The sequence below is a fragment of the Phallusia mammillata genome, chromosome 8 (assembly GCF_965637545.1).
Source record: "Phallusia mammillata chromosome 8, kaPhaMamm4.hap1.1, whole genome shotgun sequence".
Lineage (NCBI taxonomy): Eukaryota > Metazoa > Chordata > Ascidiacea > Phlebobranchia > Ascidiidae > Phallusia > Phallusia mammillata.
Genome location: NC_137259.1, coordinates 13,540,542 through 13,556,840, shown reverse-complemented (window position 1 = coordinate 13,556,840; position 16,299 = coordinate 13,540,542). Strand labels below are relative to the sequence as shown.

At 41.6% G+C, this 16,299-nt stretch overlaps 49 non-coding genes across 49 annotated transcripts; all 49 read left to right on the top strand.

Annotated features, from left to right (window-relative positions):
• Window positions 1–133: 133 nt before the first annotated feature.
• Trnat-ugu (transfer RNA threonine (anticodon UGU)) lies at window positions 134–206 on the top strand. The gene has a single exon. It is a non-coding gene; the product is annotated as a tRNA-Thr (tRNA).
• Window positions 207–271: 65 nt separating this feature from the next.
• On the top strand, window positions 272–343 carry Trnaw-cca (transfer RNA tryptophan (anticodon CCA)). Its single transcript has one exon. It is a non-coding gene; the product is annotated as a tRNA-Trp (tRNA).
• Window positions 344–538: 195 nt separating this feature from the next.
• Window positions 539–611, top strand: Trnat-ugu (transfer RNA threonine (anticodon UGU)). The gene has a single exon. It is a non-coding gene; the product is annotated as a tRNA-Thr (tRNA).
• Window positions 612–1,084: 473 nt separating this feature from the next.
• On the top strand, window positions 1,085–1,156 carry Trnaw-cca (transfer RNA tryptophan (anticodon CCA)). Its single transcript has one exon. It is a non-coding gene; the product is annotated as a tRNA-Trp (tRNA).
• A 197-nt stretch (window positions 1,157–1,353) lies between these two features.
• On the top strand, window positions 1,354–1,426 carry Trnat-ugu (transfer RNA threonine (anticodon UGU)). The gene has a single exon. It is a non-coding gene; the product is annotated as a tRNA-Thr (tRNA).
• A 65-nt stretch (window positions 1,427–1,491) lies between these two features.
• On the top strand, window positions 1,492–1,563 carry Trnaw-cca (transfer RNA tryptophan (anticodon CCA)). The gene has a single exon. It is a non-coding gene; the product is annotated as a tRNA-Trp (tRNA).
• Window positions 1,564–1,757: 194 nt separating this feature from the next.
• Trnat-ugu (transfer RNA threonine (anticodon UGU)) lies at window positions 1,758–1,830 on the top strand. The gene has a single exon. It is a non-coding gene; the product is annotated as a tRNA-Thr (tRNA).
• Window positions 1,831–2,300: 470 nt separating this feature from the next.
• Window positions 2,301–2,372, top strand: Trnaw-cca (transfer RNA tryptophan (anticodon CCA)). Its single transcript has one exon. It is a non-coding gene; the product is annotated as a tRNA-Trp (tRNA).
• A 197-nt stretch (window positions 2,373–2,569) lies between these two features.
• On the top strand, window positions 2,570–2,642 carry Trnat-ugu (transfer RNA threonine (anticodon UGU)). The gene has a single exon. It is a non-coding gene; the product is annotated as a tRNA-Thr (tRNA).
• A 65-nt stretch (window positions 2,643–2,707) lies between these two features.
• Window positions 2,708–2,779, top strand: Trnaw-cca (transfer RNA tryptophan (anticodon CCA)). The gene has a single exon. It is a non-coding gene; the product is annotated as a tRNA-Trp (tRNA).
• Window positions 2,780–2,976: 197 nt separating this feature from the next.
• Trnat-ugu (transfer RNA threonine (anticodon UGU)) lies at window positions 2,977–3,049 on the top strand. The gene has a single exon. It is a non-coding gene; the product is annotated as a tRNA-Thr (tRNA).
• Window positions 3,050–3,383: 334 nt separating this feature from the next.
• On the top strand, window positions 3,384–3,456 carry Trnat-ugu (transfer RNA threonine (anticodon UGU)). Its single transcript has one exon. It is a non-coding gene; the product is annotated as a tRNA-Thr (tRNA).
• Window positions 3,457–3,521: 65 nt separating this feature from the next.
• Trnaw-cca (transfer RNA tryptophan (anticodon CCA)) lies at window positions 3,522–3,593 on the top strand. Its single transcript has one exon. It is a non-coding gene; the product is annotated as a tRNA-Trp (tRNA).
• Window positions 3,594–3,788: 195 nt separating this feature from the next.
• Window positions 3,789–3,861, top strand: Trnat-ugu (transfer RNA threonine (anticodon UGU)). Its single transcript has one exon. It is a non-coding gene; the product is annotated as a tRNA-Thr (tRNA).
• Window positions 3,862–3,926: 65 nt separating this feature from the next.
• Window positions 3,927–3,998, top strand: Trnac-gca (transfer RNA cysteine (anticodon GCA)). Its single transcript has one exon. It is a non-coding gene; the product is annotated as a tRNA-Cys (tRNA).
• A 197-nt stretch (window positions 3,999–4,195) lies between these two features.
• On the top strand, window positions 4,196–4,268 carry Trnat-ugu (transfer RNA threonine (anticodon UGU)). The gene has a single exon. It is a non-coding gene; the product is annotated as a tRNA-Thr (tRNA).
• A 65-nt stretch (window positions 4,269–4,333) lies between these two features.
• Window positions 4,334–4,405, top strand: Trnaw-cca (transfer RNA tryptophan (anticodon CCA)). Its single transcript has one exon. It is a non-coding gene; the product is annotated as a tRNA-Trp (tRNA).
• Window positions 4,406–4,599: 194 nt separating this feature from the next.
• On the top strand, window positions 4,600–4,672 carry Trnat-ugu (transfer RNA threonine (anticodon UGU)). Its single transcript has one exon. It is a non-coding gene; the product is annotated as a tRNA-Thr (tRNA).
• A 470-nt stretch (window positions 4,673–5,142) lies between these two features.
• Trnaw-cca (transfer RNA tryptophan (anticodon CCA)) lies at window positions 5,143–5,214 on the top strand. Its single transcript has one exon. It is a non-coding gene; the product is annotated as a tRNA-Trp (tRNA).
• A 197-nt stretch (window positions 5,215–5,411) lies between these two features.
• Trnat-ugu (transfer RNA threonine (anticodon UGU)) lies at window positions 5,412–5,484 on the top strand. The gene has a single exon. It is a non-coding gene; the product is annotated as a tRNA-Thr (tRNA).
• A 65-nt stretch (window positions 5,485–5,549) lies between these two features.
• Window positions 5,550–5,621, top strand: Trnaw-cca (transfer RNA tryptophan (anticodon CCA)). The gene has a single exon. It is a non-coding gene; the product is annotated as a tRNA-Trp (tRNA).
• Window positions 5,622–5,818: 197 nt separating this feature from the next.
• On the top strand, window positions 5,819–5,891 carry Trnat-ugu (transfer RNA threonine (anticodon UGU)). Its single transcript has one exon. It is a non-coding gene; the product is annotated as a tRNA-Thr (tRNA).
• A 334-nt stretch (window positions 5,892–6,225) lies between these two features.
• Window positions 6,226–6,298, top strand: Trnat-ugu (transfer RNA threonine (anticodon UGU)). The gene has a single exon. It is a non-coding gene; the product is annotated as a tRNA-Thr (tRNA).
• A 65-nt stretch (window positions 6,299–6,363) lies between these two features.
• Window positions 6,364–6,435, top strand: Trnaw-cca (transfer RNA tryptophan (anticodon CCA)). Its single transcript has one exon. It is a non-coding gene; the product is annotated as a tRNA-Trp (tRNA).
• Window positions 6,436–6,630: 195 nt separating this feature from the next.
• On the top strand, window positions 6,631–6,703 carry Trnat-ugu (transfer RNA threonine (anticodon UGU)). The gene has a single exon. It is a non-coding gene; the product is annotated as a tRNA-Thr (tRNA).
• Window positions 6,704–7,176: 473 nt separating this feature from the next.
• On the top strand, window positions 7,177–7,248 carry Trnaw-cca (transfer RNA tryptophan (anticodon CCA)). The gene has a single exon. It is a non-coding gene; the product is annotated as a tRNA-Trp (tRNA).
• A 197-nt stretch (window positions 7,249–7,445) lies between these two features.
• On the top strand, window positions 7,446–7,518 carry Trnat-ugu (transfer RNA threonine (anticodon UGU)). Its single transcript has one exon. It is a non-coding gene; the product is annotated as a tRNA-Thr (tRNA).
• A 65-nt stretch (window positions 7,519–7,583) lies between these two features.
• Window positions 7,584–7,655, top strand: Trnaw-cca (transfer RNA tryptophan (anticodon CCA)). The gene has a single exon. It is a non-coding gene; the product is annotated as a tRNA-Trp (tRNA).
• Window positions 7,656–7,849: 194 nt separating this feature from the next.
• Trnat-ugu (transfer RNA threonine (anticodon UGU)) lies at window positions 7,850–7,922 on the top strand. Its single transcript has one exon. It is a non-coding gene; the product is annotated as a tRNA-Thr (tRNA).
• Window positions 7,923–8,392: 470 nt separating this feature from the next.
• On the top strand, window positions 8,393–8,464 carry Trnaw-cca (transfer RNA tryptophan (anticodon CCA)). The gene has a single exon. It is a non-coding gene; the product is annotated as a tRNA-Trp (tRNA).
• A 197-nt stretch (window positions 8,465–8,661) lies between these two features.
• Window positions 8,662–8,734, top strand: Trnat-ugu (transfer RNA threonine (anticodon UGU)). Its single transcript has one exon. It is a non-coding gene; the product is annotated as a tRNA-Thr (tRNA).
• Window positions 8,735–8,799: 65 nt separating this feature from the next.
• Trnaw-cca (transfer RNA tryptophan (anticodon CCA)) lies at window positions 8,800–8,871 on the top strand. Its single transcript has one exon. It is a non-coding gene; the product is annotated as a tRNA-Trp (tRNA).
• Window positions 8,872–9,068: 197 nt separating this feature from the next.
• Trnat-ugu (transfer RNA threonine (anticodon UGU)) lies at window positions 9,069–9,141 on the top strand. The gene has a single exon. It is a non-coding gene; the product is annotated as a tRNA-Thr (tRNA).
• A 65-nt stretch (window positions 9,142–9,206) lies between these two features.
• Window positions 9,207–9,278, top strand: Trnac-gca (transfer RNA cysteine (anticodon GCA)). Its single transcript has one exon. It is a non-coding gene; the product is annotated as a tRNA-Cys (tRNA).
• Window positions 9,279–9,474: 196 nt separating this feature from the next.
• On the top strand, window positions 9,475–9,547 carry Trnat-ugu (transfer RNA threonine (anticodon UGU)). The gene has a single exon. It is a non-coding gene; the product is annotated as a tRNA-Thr (tRNA).
• A 332-nt stretch (window positions 9,548–9,879) lies between these two features.
• Trnat-ugu (transfer RNA threonine (anticodon UGU)) lies at window positions 9,880–9,952 on the top strand. The gene has a single exon. It is a non-coding gene; the product is annotated as a tRNA-Thr (tRNA).
• Window positions 9,953–10,018: 66 nt separating this feature from the next.
• On the top strand, window positions 10,019–10,090 carry Trnaw-cca (transfer RNA tryptophan (anticodon CCA)). Its single transcript has one exon. It is a non-coding gene; the product is annotated as a tRNA-Trp (tRNA).
• A 195-nt stretch (window positions 10,091–10,285) lies between these two features.
• Trnat-ugu (transfer RNA threonine (anticodon UGU)) lies at window positions 10,286–10,358 on the top strand. The gene has a single exon. It is a non-coding gene; the product is annotated as a tRNA-Thr (tRNA).
• Window positions 10,359–10,423: 65 nt separating this feature from the next.
• On the top strand, window positions 10,424–10,495 carry Trnaw-cca (transfer RNA tryptophan (anticodon CCA)). Its single transcript has one exon. It is a non-coding gene; the product is annotated as a tRNA-Trp (tRNA).
• Window positions 10,496–10,690: 195 nt separating this feature from the next.
• Trnaa-ugc (transfer RNA alanine (anticodon UGC)) lies at window positions 10,691–10,763 on the top strand. Its single transcript has one exon. It is a non-coding gene; the product is annotated as a tRNA-Ala (tRNA).
• A 333-nt stretch (window positions 10,764–11,096) lies between these two features.
• Trnat-ugu (transfer RNA threonine (anticodon UGU)) lies at window positions 11,097–11,169 on the top strand. Its single transcript has one exon. It is a non-coding gene; the product is annotated as a tRNA-Thr (tRNA).
• Window positions 11,170–11,235: 66 nt separating this feature from the next.
• On the top strand, window positions 11,236–11,307 carry Trnaw-cca (transfer RNA tryptophan (anticodon CCA)). Its single transcript has one exon. It is a non-coding gene; the product is annotated as a tRNA-Trp (tRNA).
• A 195-nt stretch (window positions 11,308–11,502) lies between these two features.
• Window positions 11,503–11,575, top strand: Trnat-ugu (transfer RNA threonine (anticodon UGU)). The gene has a single exon. It is a non-coding gene; the product is annotated as a tRNA-Thr (tRNA).
• Window positions 11,576–11,640: 65 nt separating this feature from the next.
• On the top strand, window positions 11,641–11,712 carry Trnaw-cca (transfer RNA tryptophan (anticodon CCA)). Its single transcript has one exon. It is a non-coding gene; the product is annotated as a tRNA-Trp (tRNA).
• A 196-nt stretch (window positions 11,713–11,908) lies between these two features.
• Trnaa-ugc (transfer RNA alanine (anticodon UGC)) lies at window positions 11,909–11,981 on the top strand. Its single transcript has one exon. It is a non-coding gene; the product is annotated as a tRNA-Ala (tRNA).
• Window positions 11,982–12,314: 333 nt separating this feature from the next.
• On the top strand, window positions 12,315–12,387 carry Trnat-ugu (transfer RNA threonine (anticodon UGU)). The gene has a single exon. It is a non-coding gene; the product is annotated as a tRNA-Thr (tRNA).
• A 66-nt stretch (window positions 12,388–12,453) lies between these two features.
• Trnaw-cca (transfer RNA tryptophan (anticodon CCA)) lies at window positions 12,454–12,525 on the top strand. Its single transcript has one exon. It is a non-coding gene; the product is annotated as a tRNA-Trp (tRNA).
• A 195-nt stretch (window positions 12,526–12,720) lies between these two features.
• Window positions 12,721–12,793, top strand: Trnaa-ugc (transfer RNA alanine (anticodon UGC)). The gene has a single exon. It is a non-coding gene; the product is annotated as a tRNA-Ala (tRNA).
• Window positions 12,794–12,847: 54 nt separating this feature from the next.
• Trnaw-cca (transfer RNA tryptophan (anticodon CCA)) lies at window positions 12,848–12,919 on the top strand. Its single transcript has one exon. It is a non-coding gene; the product is annotated as a tRNA-Trp (tRNA).
• Window positions 12,920–16,299: the final 3,380 nt, after the last annotated feature.

Here is a 16,299-nt window from a genome sequence, read left to right as displayed (position 1 = left end):
TAATTGCCTGTATCAGACACATCGAAAACAAGATCTTCGAGTCGTCAAAAGATAACTCATTTTGTTGTACACAACGACGAGAAACTGGCAAAATCATCAACGGGTAGCCAAAAATAACTTAATACACTTGCGAGCCTTGATAGCTCAGGGGTTAGAGCACTGGTCTTGTAAACCAGGGGTCGTGAGTTCGATTCTCACTGGAGGCTTCTTTTTGTTTCAACCGCATGAAGTGAAAACCCAAACAGCCAAATGCTCCATCTGAAAAACGCCTAACTCCGTGGCGCAACGGTAGCGCGTCTGACTCCAGATCAGAAGGTTGCGTGTTCAAATCACGTCGGGGTCAATTCCTTTCAAAATCAATGTGCAAAACAGGGATTTTTTTCGTTTCTTGCAAAAATAGGCGGTTAATTGCCTGTATCAGACACATCGAAATCAAGACCTTCGAGTCGTCAAAAGATAACTCATTTTGTTGTACACAACGACGAGAAACAGGCAAAATCATCAACGAGGAGCAAAAAATAACTTGATACACTTGCGAGCCTTCATAGCTCAGGGGTTAGAGCACTGGTCTTGTAAACCAGGGGTCGTGAGTTCGATTCTCACTGGAGGCTTCATTTTGTTTTAACCGCATGAAGTGAAATACCCAAACAGCCAAACGCTCCATCCGAAAAACGCCCGACTCCGTGGCGCAACGGTAGCGCGTCTGACTCCAGATCAGAAGGTTGCGTGTTCAAATTACATCGGGGTCAATTCTTTTCATAATCAATGTGCAAAACAAGGAAATTTTTTTTGTTTCTTGCAAAAATAGGCGGTTAATTGCCTGTATCAGACACATCGAAAACAAGATCTTCAAGTCGTCAAAAGATAACTTATTTTGTTGTACACAACGACGAGAAACTGGCAAAATCATCAACGGGTAGCAAAAAATAACTTAATACACTTGCGAGCCTTGATAGCTCAGGGGTTAGAGCACTGGTCTTGTAAACCAGGGGTCGTCAGTTCGATTCTCACTAGAGGCTTCTTTTTGTTTCAACCGCATGAAGTCAAAACCCTAACAGCCAAACGCTCCATCTGAAAAACGCCTGACTCCGTGGCGCAACGGTAGCGCGTCTGACTCCAGATCAGAAGGTTGCGTGTTCAAATCACGTCGGGGTCAATTCTTTTCATAATCAATGTGCAAAACAAGGAAATTTTTTTTGTTTCTTGCAAAAATAGGCGGTTAATTGCCTGCATCAGACACATCGAAAACAAGATCTTCAAGTCGTCAAAAGATAACTTATTTTGTTGTACACAACGACGAGAAACAGGCAAAATCATCAACGAGGAGCAAAAAATAACTTGACACACTTGCGAGCCTTCATAGCTCAGGGGTTAGAGCACTGGTCTTGTAAACCAGGGGTCGTGAGTTCGATTCTCACTGGAGGCTTCTTTTTGTTTTAACCGCATGAAGTGAAAACTCAAACAGCCAAACGCTCCATCTGAAAATCGCCTAACTTCGTGGCGCAACGGTAGCGCGTCTGACTCCAGATCAGAAGGTTGCGTGTTCAAATCACGTCGGGGTCAATTCCTTTCAAAATCAATGTGCAAAACAGGTTTTTTTTTGTTTCTTGCAAAAATAGGCGGTTAATTGCCTGTATCAGACACATCGAAATCAAGACCTTCGAGTCGACAAGAGATAACACATTTTGTTGCACACAACGACGAGAAACTGGCAAAATCATCAACGGGTAGCAAAAAATAACTTGACACACTTGCGAGCCTTCATAGCTCAGGGGTTAGAGCACTGGTCTTGTAAACCAGGGGTCGTGAGTTCGATTCTCACTGGAGGCATCTTTTTGTTTTAACCGCATGAAATGAAAACCCAAACAGCCAAACGCACCATCTGAAAAACGCTTGACTCCGTGGCGCAACGGTAGCGCGTCTGATGCCAGATCAGAAGGGTGCGTGTTCAAATCACGTCGGGGTCAACTCTCTTCATAATCAATGTGCAAAACAAGGATTTTTTTTGTTTCTTGCAAAAATAGGCGGTTAATTTCCTGTATCAGACACATCGAAAACAAGATCTTCGAGTCGTCAAAAGATAACTCATTTTGTTGTACACAACGACGAGAAACTGGCAAAATCATCAATGGGTAGCAAAAAATAATTTAATACGCTTGCGAGCCTTCATAGCTCAGTGCTTAGAGCACTGGTCTTGTAAACCTGGGTTCGTGAGTTCGATTCTCACTGGAGGCTTACTTTTATTTTAACCCCATGAAATGGAAATCAAAACAGCCAAACGCACCATCTGAAAAACGCCTAACTCCGTGGCGCAACGGTAGCGCGTCTGACTCCAGATCAGAAGGTTGCGTGTTCAAATCACGTCGGGGTCAATTCTTTTCATAATCAATGTGCAAAACAAGGAAATTTTTTATGTTTCTTGCAAAAATAGGCGGTTAATTGCCTGCATCAGACACATCGAAAACAAGATCTTCAAGTCATCAAAAGATAACTTATTTTGTTGTACACAACGACGAGAAACTGGCAAAATCATCAACGGGTAGCAAAAAATAACTTAATACACTTGCGAGCCTTGATAGCTCAGAGGTTAGAGCACTGGTCATGTAAACCAGGGGTCGTGAGTTCGATTCTCACTGGAGGCTTCTTTTTGTTTTAACCGCATGAAGTGAAAACTCAAACAGCCAAACGCTCCATCTGAAAAACGCCTGACTCCGTGGCGCAACGGTAGCGCGTCTGACTCCAGATCAGAAGGTTGCGTGTTCAAATCACGTCGGGGTCAATTCCTTTCAAAATCAATGTGCAAAACAAGGAATTTTTTTTTGTTTCTTGCAAAAATAGGCTGTTGATTGCCTGTATCAGACACATCGAAAACAAGATCTTCAAGTCGTCAAAAGATAACTTATTTTGTTGTACACAACGACGAGAAACTGGCAAAATCATCAAAGGGTAGCAAAAAATAACTTAATTCGCTTGCGAGCCTTCATAGCTCAGGGGTTAGAGCACTGGTCTTGTAAACCAGGGGTCGTGAGTTCGATTCTCACTGGAGGCTTCGTTTTGTTTCAACCGCATGAAGTGAAAACCCAAACAGCCAAACGCTCCATCTGAAAAACGCCTGACTCCGTGGGGCAACGGTAGCGCGTCTGACTCCAGATCAGAAGGTTGCGTGTTCAAATTACGTCGGGGTCAATTCTTTTCATAATCAATGTGAAAAACAAGGAATTTTTTTATGTTTCTTGCAAAAATAGGCGGTTAATTGCCTGTATCAGACACATCGAAAACAAGATCTTCGAGTCGTCAAAAGATAACTCATTTTGTTGTACACAACGACGAGAAACTGGCAAAATCATCAACGGGTAGCCAAAAATAACTTAATACACTTGCGAGCCTTGATAGCTCAGGGGTTAGAGCACTGGTCTTGTAAACCAGGGGTCGTGAGTTCGATTCTCACTGGAGGCTTCTTTTTGTTTCAACCGCATGAAGTGAAAACCCAAACAGCCAAATGCTCCATCTGAAAAACGCCTAACTCCGTGGCGCAACGGTAGCGCGTCTGACTCCAGATCAGAAGGTTGCGTGTTCAAATCACGTCGGGGTCAATTCCTTTCAAAATCAATGTGCAAAACAGGGATTTTTTTCGTTTCTTGCAAAAATAGGCGGTTAATTGCCTGTATCAGACACATCGAAATCAAGACCTTCGAGTCGACAAAAGATAACACATTTTGTTGCACACAACGACGAGAAACTGGCAAAATCATCAACGGGTAGCAAAAAATAACTTGACACACTTGCGAGCCTTGATAGCTCAGGGGTTAGAGCACTGGTCTTGTAAACCAGGGGTCGTGAGTTCGATTCTCACTGGAGGCTTCTTTTTGTTTTAACCGCATGAAATGAAAACCCAAACAGCCAAACGCTCCATCTGAAAAACGCTTGACTCCGTGGCGCAACGGTAGCGCGTCTGACTGCAGATCAGAAGGTTGCGTGTTCAAATCACGTCGGGGTCAATTCGTTTCATAATCAATGTGAAAAACAAGGAAATTTTTTTTGTTTCTTGCAAAAATAGGCGGTTAATTGCCTGCATCAGACACATCGAAAACAAGATCTTCAAGTCGTCAAAAGATAACTTATTTTGTTGTACACAACGACGAGAAACAGGCAAAATCATCAACGAGGAGCAAAAAATAACTTGACACACTTGCGAGCCTTCATAGCTCAGGGGTTAGAGCACTGGTCTTGTAAACCAGGGGTCGTGAGTTCGATTCTCACTGGAGGCTTCTTTTTGTTTTAACCGCATGAAGTGAAAACTCAAACAGCCAAACGCTCCATCTGAAAATCGCCTAACTTCGTGGCGCAACGGTAGCGCGTCTGACTCCAGATCAGAAGGTTGCGTGTTCAAATCACGTCGGGGTCAATTCCTTTCAAAATCAATGTGCAAAACAGGTTTTTTTTTGTTTCTTGCAAAAATAGGCGGTTAATTGCCTGTATCAGACACATCGAAATCAAGACCTTCGAGTCGACAAGAGATAACACATTTTGTTGCACACAACGACGAGAAACTGGCAAAATCATCAACGGGTAGCAAAAAATAACTTGACACACTTGCGAGCCTTCATAGCTCAGGGGTTAGAGCACTGGTCTTGTAAACCAGGGGTCGTGAGTTCGATTCTCACTGGAGGCATCTTTTTGTTTTAACCGCATGAAATGAAAACCCAAACAGCCAAACGCACCATCTAAAAAACGCTTGACTCCGTGGCGCAACGGTAGCGCGTCTGATGCCAGATCAGAAGGGTGCGTGTTCAAATCACGTCGGGGTCAACTCTCTTCATAATCAATGTGCAAAACAAGGATTTTTTTTGTTTCTTGCAAAAATAGGCGGTTAATTTCCTGTATCAGACACATCGAAAACAAGATCTTCGAGTCGTCAAAAGATAACTCATTTTGTTGTACACAACGACGAGAAACTGGCAAAATCATCAATGGGTAGCAAAAAATAATTTAATACGCTTGCGAGCCTTCATAGCTCAGTGCTTAGAGCACTGGTCTTGTAAACCTGGGTTCGTGAGTTCGATTCTCACTGGAGGCTTACTTTTATTTTAACCCCATGAAATGGAAATCAAAACAGCCAAACGCACCATCTGAAAAACGCCTAACTCCGTGGCGCAACGGTAGCGCGTCTGACTCCAGATCAGAAGGTTGCGTGTTCAAATCACGTCGGGGTCAATTCTTTTCATAATCAATGTGCAAAACAAGGAAATTTTTTATGTTTCTTGCAAAAATAGGCGGTTAATTGCCTGCATCAGACACATCGAAAACAAGATCTTCAAGTCATCAAAAGATAACTTATTTTGTTGTACACAACGACGAGAAACTGGCAAAATCATCAACGGGTAGCAAAAAATAACTTAATACACTTGCGAGCCTTGATAGCTCAGAGGTTAGAGCACTGGTCATGTAAACCAGGGGTCGTGAGTTCGATTCTCACTGGAGGCTTCTTTTTGTTTTAACCGCATGAAGTGAAAACTCAAACAGCCAAACGCTCCATCTGAAAAACGCCTGACTCCGTGGCGCAACGGTAGCGCGTCTGACTCCAGATCAGAAGGTTGCGTGTTCAAATCACGTCGGGGTCAATTCCTTTCAAAATCAATGTGCAAAACAAGGAATTTTTTTTTGTTTCTTGCAAAAATAGGCTGTTGATTGCCTGTATCAGACACATCGAAAACAAGATCTTCAAGTCGTCAAAAGATAACTTATTTTGTTGTACACAACGACGAGAAACTGGCAAAATCATCAAAGGGTAGCAAAAAATAACTTAATTCGCTTGCGAGCCTTCATAGCTCAGGGGTTAGAGCACTGGTCTTGTAAACCAGGGGTCGTGAGTTCGATTCTCACTGGAGGCTTCGTTTTGTTTCAACCGCATGAAGTGAAAACCCAAACAGCCAAACGCTCCATCTGAAAAACGCCTGACTCCGTGGGGCAACGGTAGCGCGTCTGACTCCAGATCAGAAGGTTGCGTGTTCAAATTACGTCGGGGTCAATTCTTTTCATAATCAATTTGAAAAACAAGGAATTTTTTTATGTTTCTTGCAAAAATAGGCGGTTAATTGCCTGTATCAGACACATCGAAAACAAGATCTTCGAGTCGTCAAAAGATAACTCATTTTGTTGTACACAACGACGAGAAACTGGCAAAATCATCAACGGGTAGCCAAAAATAACTTAATACACTTGCGAGCCTTGATAGCTCAGGGGTTAGAGCACTGGTCTTGTAAACCAGGGGTCGTGAGTTCGATTCTCACTGGAGGCTTCTTTTTGTTTCAACCGCATGAAGTGAAAACCCAAACAGCCAAATGCTCCATCTGAAAAACGCCTAACTCCGTGGCGCAACGGTAGCGCGTCTGACTCCAGATCAGAAGGTTGCGTGTTCAAATCACGTCGGGGTCAATTCCTTTCAAAATCAATGTGCAAAACAGGGATTTTTTTCGTTTCTTGCAAAAATAGGCGGTTAATTGCCTGTATCAGACACATCGAAATCAAGACCTTCGAGTCGTCAAAAGATAACTCATTTTGTTGTACACAACGACGAGAAACAGGCAAAATCATCAACGAGGAGCAAAAAATAACTTGATACACTTGCGAGCCTTCATAGCTCAGGGGTTAGAGCACTGGTCTTGTAAACCAGGGGTCGTGAGTTCGATTCTCACTGGAGGCTTCATTTTGTTTTAACCGCATGAAGTGAAATACCCAAACAGCCAAACGCTCCATCCGAAAAACGCCCGACTCCGTGGCGCAACGGTAGCGCGTCTGACTCCAGATCAGAAGGTTGCGTGTTCAAATTACATCGGGGTCAATTCTTTTCATAATCAATGTGCAAAACAAGGAAATTTTTTTTGTTTCTTGCAAAAATAGGCGGTTAATTGCCTGTATCAGACACATCGAAAACAAGATCTTCAAGTCGTCAAAAGATAACTTATTTTGTTGTACACAACGACGAGAAACTGGCAAAATCATCAACGGGTAGCAAAAAATAACTTAATACACTTGCGAGCCTTGATAGCTCAGGGGTTAGAGCACTGGTCTTGTAAACCAGGGGTCGTCAGTTCGATTCTCACTAGAGGCTTCTTTTTGTTTCAACCGCATGAAGTCAAAACCCTAACAGCCAAACGCTCCATCTGAAAAACGCCTGACTCCGTGGCGCAACGGTAGCGCGTCTGACTCCAGATCAGAAGGTTGCGTGTTCAAATCACGTCGGGGTCAATTCTTTTCATAATCAATGTGCAAAACAAGGAAATTTTTTTTGTTTCTTGCAAAAATAGGCGGTTAATTGCCTGCATCAGACACATCGAAAACAAGATCTTCAAGTCGTCAAAAGATAACTTATTTTGTTGTACACAACGACGAGAAACAGGCAAAATCATCAACGAGGAGCAAAAAATAACTTGACACACTTGCGAGCCTTCATAGCTCAGGGGTTAGAGCACTGGTCTTGTAAACCAGGGGTCGTGAGTTCGATTCTCACTGGAGGCTTCTTTTTGTTTTAACCGCATGAAGTGAAAACTCAAACAGCCAAACGCTCCATCTGAAAATCGCCTAACTTCGTGGCGCAACGGTAGCGCGTCTGACTCCAGATCAGAAGGTTGCGTGTTCAAATCACGTCGGGGTCAATTCCTTTCAAAATCAATGTGCAAAACAGGTTTTTTTTTGTTTCTTGCAAAAATAGGCGGTTAATTGCCTGTATCAGACACATCGAAATCAAGACCTTCGAGTCGACAAGAGATAACACATTTTGTTGCACACAACGACGAGAAACTGGCAAAATCATCAACGGGTAGCAAAAAATAACTTGACACACTTGCGAGCCTTCATAGCTCAGGGGTTAGAGCACTGGTCTTGTAAACCAGGGGTCGTGAGTTCGATTCTCACTGGAGGCATCTTTTTGTTTTAACCGCATGAAATGAAAACCCAAACAGCCAAACGCACCATCTGAAAAACGCTTGACTCCGTGGCGCAACGGTAGCGCGTCTGATGCCAGATCAGAAGGGTGCGTGTTCAAATCACGTCGGGGTCAACTCTCTTCATAATCAATGTGCAAAACAAGGATTTTTTTTGTTTCTTGCAAAAATAGGCGGTTAATTTCCTGTATCAGACACATCGAAAACAAGATCTTCGAGTCGTCAAAAGATAACTCATTTTGTTGTACACAACGACGAGAAACTGGCAAAATCATCAATGGGTAGCAAAAAATAATTTAATACGCTTGCGAGCCTTCATAGCTCAGTGCTTAGAGCACTGGTCTTGTAAACCTGGGTTCGTGAGTTCGATTCTCACTGGAGGCTTACTTTTATTTTAACCCCATGAAATGGAAATCAAAACAGCCAAACGCACCATCTGAAAAACGCCTAACTCCGTGGCGCAACGGTAGCGCGTCTGACTCCAGATCAGAAGGTTGCGTGTTCAAATCACGTCGGGGTCAATTCTTTTCATAATCAATGTGCAAAACAAGGAAATTTTTTATGTTTCTTGCAAAAATAGGCGGTTAATTGCCTGCATCAGACACATCGAAAACAAGATCTTCAAGTCATCAAAAGATAACTTATTTTGTTGTACACAACGACGAGAAACTGGCAAAATCATCAACGGGTAGCAAAAAATAACTTAATACACTTGCGAGCCTTGATAGCTCAGAGGTTAGAGCACTGGTCATGTAAACCAGGGGTCGTGAGTTCGATTCTCACTGGAGGCTTCTTTTTGTTTTAACCGCATGAAGTGAAAACTCAAACAGCCAAACGCTCCATCTGAAAAACGCCTGACTCCGTGGCGCAACGGTAGCGCGTCTGACTCCAGATCAGAAGGTTGCGTGTTCAAATCACGTCGGGGTCAATTCCTTTCAAAATCAATGTGCAAAACAAGGAATTTTTTTTTGTTTCTTGCAAAAATAGGCTGTTGATTGCCTGTATCAGACACATCGAAAACAAGATCTTCAAGTCGTCAAAAGATAACTTATTTTGTTGTACACAACGACGAGAAACTGGCAAAATCATCAAAGGGTAGCAAAAAATAACTTGACACACTTGCGAGCCTTGATAGCTCAGGGGTTAGAGCACTGGTCTTGTAAACCAGGGGTCGTGAGTTCGATTCTCACTGGAGGCTTCTTTTTGTTTTAACCGCATGAAATGAAAACCCAAACAGCCAAACGCTCCATCTGAAAAACGCTTGACTCCGTGGCGCAACGGTAGCGCGTCTGACTGCAGATCAGAAGGTTGCGTGTTCAAATCACGTCGGGGTCAATTCGTTTCATAATCAATGTGAAAAACAAGGACTTTTTTTCGTTTCTTGCAAAAATAGGCGGTTAATTGCCTCTATCAGACACATCGAAAACAAGATCTTCGAGTCGTCAAAAGATAACTCATTTTGTTGAACACAACGACGAGAAACAGGCAAAATCATCAATGGGTAGCAAAAAATAACTTAATACGCTTGCGAGTCTTCATAGCTCAGTGCTTAGAGCACTGGTCTTGTAAACCAGGGGTCGTGAGTTCGATTCTCACTGGAGGCTTACTTTCATTTTAACGCCATGAAATGTAAGTCAAAACAGCCAAACGCTCCATCTGAAAATCGCCTGATTCCGTGGCGCAACGGTAGCGCGTCTGATGCCAGATCAGAAGGTTGCGTGTTCAAATCACGTCGGGGTCAATTCCTTTCAAAATCAATGTGCAAAACAGGGATTTTTTTTGTTTCTTGCAAATATAGGCGGTTAATTGCCTGTATCAGACACATCGAAAACAAGATCTTCGAGTCGTCAAAAGATAACTCATTTTGTTGTACACAACGACGAGAAACAGGCAAAATCATCAACGAGGCGCAAAAAATAACTTGACACACTTGCGAGCCTTCATAGCCCAGGGGTTAGAGCACTGGTCATGTAAACCAGGGGTCGTGAGTTCGATTCTCACTGGAGGCTTCTTTTTGTTTTAACCGCATGAAGTGAAATACACAAACAGCCAAACGCTCCATCTGAAAAACGCCTGACTCCGTGGCGCAACGGTAGCGCGTCTGACTCCAGATCAGAAGGTTGCGTGTTCAAATCACGTCGGGGTCAATTCCTTTCGAAATCAATGTGCAAAACAGGGATTTTTTTCGTTTCTTGCAAAAATAGGCGGTTAATTGCCTGTATCAGACACATCGAAATCAAGACCTTCGAGTCGTCAAAATATAACTCATTTTGTTGCACACAACGACGAGAAACTGGCAAAATCATCAACGGGTAGCAAAAAATTTCTTAGTTGTTTTGCGAGCCTTCATAGCTCAGGGGTTAGAGCACTGGTCTTGTAAACCAGGGGTAGTGAGTTCGATTCTCACTGGAGGCTTACTTTCGTTTTAACCCCATGAAATGTAAGTCAAAACAGCCAAACGCTCCATCTGAAAATCGCCTGACTCCGTGGCGCAACGGTAGCGCGTCTGACTCCAGATCAGAAGGTTGCGTGTTCAAATCACGTCGGGGTCAATTCTTTTCATAATCAATGTGAAAAACAAGGAATTTTTTTGTTTCTTGCAAAAATAGGCGGTTAATTGCCTGTATCAGACACATCGAAACCAAGATCTTCGAGTCGTCAAAAGATAACTCATTTTGTTGTACACAACGACGAGAAACTGGCAAAATCATCAACCGGTAGCAAAAAATAACTTAATACACTTGCGAGCCTTCATAGCTCAGGGGTTAGAGCGCTGGTCTTGCAAACCAGGTGTCGTGAGTTTGATTCTCACTGGAGGCTTCTTTTTGTTTTAACCGCATGAAGTGAAATACCCAAACAGCCAAACGCTCCATCTGAAAAACGCCTAACTCCGTGGCGCAACGGTAGCGCGTCTGATGCCAGATCAGAAGGTTGCGTGTTCAAATCACGTCGGGGTCAATTTCTTTCAAAATCAATGTGCAAAACAGGGATTTTTTTTGTTTCTTGCAAATAAAGGCGGTTAATTGCCTGTATCAGACACATCGAAAACAAGATCTTCGAGTCGTCAAAAGATAACTCATTTTGTTGTACACAACGACGAGAAACAGGCAAAATCATCAACGAGGAGCAAAAAATAACTTGACACACTTGCGAGCCTTCATAGCCCAGGGGTTAGAGCACTGGTCATGTAAACCAGGGGTCGTGAGTTCGATTCTCACTGGAGGCTTCTTTTTGTTTTAACCGCATGAAGTGAAATACACAAACAGCCAAACGCTCCATCTGAAAAACGCCTGACTCCGTGGCGCAACGGTAGCGCGTCTGACTCCAGATCAGAAGGTTGCGTGTTCAAATCACGTCGGGGTCAATTCCTTTCGAAATCAATGTGCAAAACAGGGATTTTTTTTGTTTCTTGCAAAAATAGGCGGTTAATTGCCTGTATCAGACACATCGAAATCAAGACCTTCGAGTCGTCAAAATATAACTCATTTTGTTGCACACAACGACGAGAAACTGGCAAAATCATCAACGGGTAGCAAAAAATTTCTTAGTTGTTTTGCGAGCCTTCATAGCTCAGGGGTTAGAGCACTGGTCTTGTAAACCAGGGGTAGTGAGTTCGATTCTCACTGGAGGCTTACTTTCGTTTTAACCCCATGAAATGTAAGTCAAAACAGCCAAACGCTCCATCTGAAAATCGCCTGACTCCGTGGCGCAACGGTAGCGCGTCTGACTCCAGATCAGAAGGTTGCGTGTTCAAATCACGTCGGGGTCAATTCTTTTCATAATCAGTGTGAAAAACAAGGAATTTTTTTTGTTTCTTGCAAAAATAGGCGGTTAATTGCCTGTATCAGACACATCGAAACCAAGATCTTCGAGTCGTCAAAAGATAACTCATTTTGTTGTACACAACGACGAGAAACTGGCAAAATCATCAACCGGTAGCAAAAAATAACTTAATACACTTGCGAGCCTTCATAGCTCAGGGGTTAGAGCGCTGGTCTTGCAAACCAGGTGTCGTGAGTTTGATTCTCACTGGAGGCTTCTTTTTGTTTAAACCGCATGAAGTGAAATACCCAAACAGCCAAACGCTCCATCTGAAAAACGCCTAACTCCGTGGCGCAACGGTAGCGCGTCTGATGCCAGATCAGAAGGTTGCGTGTTCAAATCACGTCGGGGTCAATTTCTTTCAAAATCAATGTGCAAAACAGGGATTTTTTTTGTTTCTTGCAAATAAAGGCGGTTAATTGCCTGTATCAGACACATCGAAAACAAGATCTTCGAGTCGTCAAAAGATAACTCATTTTGTTGTACACAACGACGAGAAACAGGCAAAATCATCAACGGGTAGCAAAAAATAACTTAATACACTTGCGAGCCTTCATAGCTCAGGGGTTAGAGCACTGGTCATGTAAACCAGGGGTCGTGAGTTCGATTCTCACTGGAGGCTTCTTTTTGTTTTAACCGCATGAAGTGAAATACACAAACAGCCAAACGCTCCATCTGAAAAACGCCTGACTCCGTGGCGCAACGGTAGCGCGTCTGACTCCAGATCAGAAGGTTGCGTGTTCAAATCACGTCGGGGTCAATTCCTTTCAAAATCAATGTGCAAAACAGGGATTTTTTTTGTTTCTTGCAAAAATAGGCGGTTAATTGCCTGTATCAGACACATCGAAATCAAGACCTTCGAGTCGACAAGAGATAACACATTTTGTTGCACACAACGACGAGAAACTGGCAAAATCATCAACGGGTAGCAAAAAATAACTTAATACACTTGCGAGCCTTGATAGCTCAGGGGTTAGAGCACTGGTCATGCAAACCAGGTGTCGTGGGTTCGATTCTCACTGGAGGCTTCTTTTTGTTTTAACCGCATGAAGTGAGAACCCAAACAGCCAAACGCTTCATCTGACTCCGTGGCGCAACGGTAGCGCGTCTGACTCCAGATCAGAAGGTTGCGTGTTCAAATCACGTCGGGGTCAATTCTTTTCATAATCAAAGTGCAAAACAGTTTTTTTTTGTTTCTTGCAAAAATAGGCGGTTAATTGCCTGTATCAGACACATCGAAAACAAGATCTTCGAGTCGTCAAAATATAACTCATTTTGTTGTACACAACGACGAGAAACTGGCAAAATCATCAACGGGTAGCAAAAAATAACTTAATACACTTGCGAGGCTTCACAGCTCAGGGGTTAGAGCACTGGTCTTGTAAACCATGGGTCGTGAGTTCGATTCTCACTGGAGGCTTCTTTTTGTTTTAACCGCATGAAGTGAAAACTCAAACAGCCAAACGCTCCATCTTAAAGCGCCTGACTCCGTGGCGCAACGGTAGCTCGTCTCACTCCAGATCAGAAGGTTGCGTGTTCAAATCACGTCGGGGTCAATTCTTTTCATAATCAATGTGCAAAACAAGGAATTTTTTTTGTTTCTTGCCAAAATAGGCGGTTAATTGCCTGTATCAGACACATCGAAACCAAGACCTTCGAGTCGTCAAAATATAACTCATTTTAACACCATTCTGTTAAAGAAGGATGAAACATCTTCCACAATTGCTATCCACAATGAAGGAGATATGAAGAAAAACAGCATTCCCATATCATCATAACTGTTGTAGCACTTCAACTGGCAATCCAATCTGTATGTATTCTTTTTTGTTTTTTAAACCTCACATTGTCTTGATTTGTATGCACCTGTTAAAAGATCCGGTATTATCATTTCATCATTTGCACAATGCATCACACAGTAATTTCGAGCAAGATACCCCAATAAAACGATGATCAATGTCAAAGAATCAAAGTATTTTGACATTAAAGAGTTTGAAACATTGATACACAACACTACCATAAATGACTTAACATTACTTCAGTTCAATGTTAGAAGTCTTGCACAGAATTTACACATTTTGGAAGAATTTTTACATACAATTGATTTTGAGCCTCACATAATCGCAATTACAGAAACAAAGTTACATGCAAACAGTACAAGCAACATTTCCTTAAATGGGTATACCTTTTTACATGCTGATTCACCGACAAATGCAGGAGGTGTTGGAATGTACATCCAAAATTCTTTGCAACACCAGGTTACAACTCAATACAATTTTCAAATGGCAAAATGTGAAAACCTTTGGATTGAGTTAAAGCTACACAACAACAAAAATGTGGTCGTTGGTGTAATCTACAGACACCCTGGTCCTGACATCACATTTTTTTCTACACACTTTGAACAGTGTTTGTTTGACCTAAACAAAAGAAATGTTACATACTACATACTTGGAGATTTCAACATAAACAGCCTGGCTTCAACATCCACAATAACACAGTACAAATCAATGACAACAAGTTTAAATGCAAATATGCTAATAACAATTCCATCACTCACTGCACCATCAAATACAATGTCAGCTATCGATCACATATACACAAATAATACAAATGATACAATTATACCAGGCCTCATAACTTTTGATATTTCTGACCACCTGCCATCATTTGCTATTGTTAAAAAGACTAGCCCAATGCAATTACAGCAGATAAAACCAAAAAGAGACTACAGGCAGCTTAACATTGATAATTACTTATATGATGTGTATAGTATTACAGAGACTATTGAAACAAATCAATCTATACACAAAAAATTCGAAAATTTCATAACTACATTCCAGCATGTAATTAACCACCATGCTCCCATTACTACTTTTGTTGGAAGATTTAAAAAGCAAAAAAAAACCATGGTTTACCAAAGGAATTCTAATATCCATCAAAAAGAAAAACAAACTGTACAAACAATGTGTTGCTATTGGTAAAACTAGTGACAAATACAAACAATATGCAAAAAGGCTAAAAAACGCTATCAGGGCAGCAAAACAAAATTATTACAAAAACTTATTTGACAAAAACTCAAATAACACGAAAAAGACTTGGCAACTTATCAACAAAATTATTTCGCACAGACACCCGCCACACCCCCAGACATCTCAAATAATCCATCAAAATAGAACACTCACCAACCCAAAGCAAATTGCCAACATTTTTAACCTACATTTTTCAAGTATAGGTAAAAACATGGCTTCAAAAATTGCACCCACAACAGTTCAACCCAAATCATATCTTCGCAGTCATATTTCAAACTCATTTCAGTTTCACGACATATACACAGCAGAAGTGTACAATATCATTCATAATCTTGATGAAAAAAAATCCACAGGACCATATGATATTCCAATCCGTCTAATCAAGCTTGCAGCTCCTGCTCTTTCACCAATTCTTTGCACACTTTTTAATGATGCAGTTCAGTGTGGCTCATTTCCAAATTCCTTAAAAATCGCCAAAGTCATACCACTTTTCAAAGCAGGTTGTGCCAAACAATTGGGAAATTATCGTCCAATCTCCTTACTTCCTATCTTCTCTAAAATATTTGAAAAACTCATATACAAGCGTATGGTAACCTTCTTGGAAAAATATCATATATTAACAAAATATCAAAATGGATTTAGACCTTTACATTCCACAAATTTAACAATTGCCGAAATTCATGACAATGTAGTTACTGCAATGGACAAAAAACTTCACACCTGTGCTATATTTCTAGACCTAGCTAAAGCATTCGACACAGTCAATCATGAAGTATTACTTCAGAAGCTTGAACATTATGGCTTTCGTGGACACATCAACAACTTTCTTAGAAGTTATTTGAATCGAAGACAACAGAGCACTTCTTTTTTGGGACAACAATCATCTTTTTGCTACATGACATGTGGCGTACCGCAAGGCTCAGTCCTCGGCCCTCTGCTTTTCTTAATTTACATTAATGACCTTCCTACTGCATCCAACTTTGAGACTTGTTTGTTTGCCGATGACACCTGTCTCTGGATGTCCACTCATAATATTTCAGCATTGCAGATGTCCATTAATAAGGAGCTAACAAAAGTTGACAAATGGATGAGAGCAAATCAACTGTCCCTCAATTACACCAAAACCAAATATATGATGTTTTCTCCACAATCTGCTTCCTTGAATCTGCACATCACTGTAAATGGTAAGGAATTGGAAAAAGCAACGTCACTAAAATATCTGGGTGTGATTCTTGATGACAAAATGTCTTGGGCTCAACATATCCACTTTATTAAAAATAAAATTGCTTCAGTTGCAGGAGTTTTCTCCAAACTCAGACATTATGTGCAGTTATCGACGCTCCGATGTCTTTACTTCTCCTTGGTGCATCCACACCTTCTTTATGGATTACTGTCTTGGGGTTTTGCTAACAAAACAAACATACATCCACTTTCAATCATGCAAAATAGAATTTTAAAAATCATAACCAAAAGCCCTCTTCAGACCTCAACCAACAAGTTACACAAAA